Source organism: Malania oleifera, chromosome 8 (assembly GCF_029873635.1).
Source record: "Malania oleifera isolate guangnan ecotype guangnan chromosome 8, ASM2987363v1, whole genome shotgun sequence".
Lineage (NCBI taxonomy): Eukaryota > Viridiplantae > Streptophyta > Magnoliopsida > Santalales > Ximeniaceae > Malania > Malania oleifera.
In genome coordinates, this window is record NC_080424.1 from 97,516,942 (window position 1) to 97,519,474 (window position 2,533).

The following is a 2,533-nucleotide window of genomic DNA, read 5'->3' on the forward strand; positions in this document are numbered from 1 at the left end:
CATATCTGTCTGTAAATTCCACAGGGATCTGATATCATGTAATACTGTATACATATATATATAATATATACTCATCTTGCTGCTTTTAACATGATTTCAAAAACAACCATAACACTATATTTCTGAGCTATATTATCTGAGATATCTGACTATAACATATATATAATTTCTATCTGTATCATCTGTGCTTTCTATCTAAACTGTTTGTAATATCTGTATAAAATATCTGTATATAATATTTGAATATTCTGTGTATGATATCTGTGTGCTCTGTATATAATATCTGTATGCTCTGTATATAATCTCTATATTTTGTATATCTGCTGTAGCATCTTGATGTATCACTGTGTAATCTATCTGAGTGTTATGGTCTAGAAATCATGTTTTTCTCTAAAAATACTGTGAGTCTCATTCATTTCTAATATTCTAAAATATCTGAATATCTGCATATTTGAAATACTGTAAAATCTATATATGTAGAGTACTATAACAACTCATGCCACACATTTGAACAAACGTAGTCGCATGCTCAATTTCTATCATTTATGCTATAAAATAATATTCATAAATCTCTGGAAAATAATCTAATATACATGCTTGAAACACTCATTCATAATCTTTTGTATACATAATAAAAATTACTAGCATAGCATATTTCCCTTACCTTAATTCTGAAAAATCCCTATTAAATTCTAGCCTTATACCCGCAAGGTTCCTAACTCAACATCCTGAAAACACAATCCCCCAAAACAAAATATCAGTATTTTCTTACCTACAACATTTCTTATAACTGAGAGAAGGGCAAATACTAAATAAAATGTCTTACCCTGATATTGGGACGAAATCCAACCCAACTTTTCCAACGTTCAGCTCCGGCAGACTTGCAAAGAACTTCACCAGGAGCGTCGTGGTAGCCTCAGATCTTCGATCCAACAAGAAACAGGCCCGAAAACGAAGAGAGAAGTGAGAGAGGGACGTAGAGAGAGAGAGAGAGAGAGAGAGAGAGAGGAATCCGGAAATGAGATAAAAATATGAGTTTTCACTATTTATAGGGCCAGATTCGTCGACGAGACACGTTACCTCGTCGATGAGTTCTTCAATAATTTCGTCGACGAACTTCCACCCTCGTCGACGAATTTCAGGCTACCCCAAAACCTCTCTCGGTATTTTCTCGTTGACGAGACATAGCTTCGTCGACGAAATACTTTATGCGCTCGTCGATGAATCCCCTGAATTCGTCAACGAGACCCTATGCAAAATCCCGGGTTATAATTTCTCTCTTTATTATTCAAATACCAATATTTTTGGGTCGTTACAAATAAGTAGTTTTGTTAAATCCAGAATTAAATTATAATAACTAATATATATTTAAATATATTTTAAATAAAAGCATAAACATTTATATAATTACAAATTTAAACGATAATTATATTACTTTTATAATTAAAATTCATCCATTTTTTATAAAATAAAATAAAATAATATTGTTTATTAATTAACTAGAATGATTTAATTAATGTATATTTATTGTCATGCCCCGAACCCGGTAATGGGAGTTAGGGGTGAAATAGTAATCTAACCTGTCCCTGTATCAAATAAAACACCAAAAGATACAATACGATGAATGAGGGTCCGACCACATGGAGTTCCTAGGCACCCAATACCCATCCATATGCAATCATATACACAACGGAAAAAGGTCTTTCTGTTCATATACAGTGCCATATCAGAGTCTATACAACAGGAGTTAAAGCTCCATAGCACAAAACATAAACCTAGTTGCTAGCCATACCCCAAAATGACAACTTGAAAACAAGAGTCCTAGCACTTACGCAAGCGCTATACGCAGTACAACGACCAGTACGCTCCTACACCAAGAAGCTAGCTTTGGTTACCTGAATGACCTAAAAAACATGTACGTACAGCAAGGGTAAGACACCTCTTAGTAAGACAGACACAGGTTATATCGGTGTGTTGCATTTGAGTGTTATCATGACAGCAAAACATACACAGTTAAACACAATTCTAGTATTTTCATAAAACTGTTCCAATATAGTGCATACACGCACACACACACACATGATCAAATAGCCCGGTGTTGTCACACCCTTCGGCCCGTAGCCGGCCTGCATTACACGGCGTCCCTGGTACATGGCGAACCCCAGGCTCCCATGGTATCGTACCAGTACAAACTGGTAGATCCACACCCTTTGGTGATCAGTCGGTAAGGCTCATGCCCTCAGATATAGAGTCAGACACTCTTGCCAAACATGACACAACGATTTCATATGCCCTCGGATATAGAGTCGGACACTCTTTCAGTACCTAGAACAACTCGAGACCCAGTTCCTATTGCATTTTAATAAAGCACAATCATGCATGCTCATATAACCAAACAAACCACGCCCATTTGGTAATCCGAAAATCGTGTTTCCCAAGCATATACAGTTTAAATAAAGTCAAGGCATGACCATCCCTATTACACAATATAAATTACATTATACATACGGTTTTCCAACAAAAGCAGGGATGC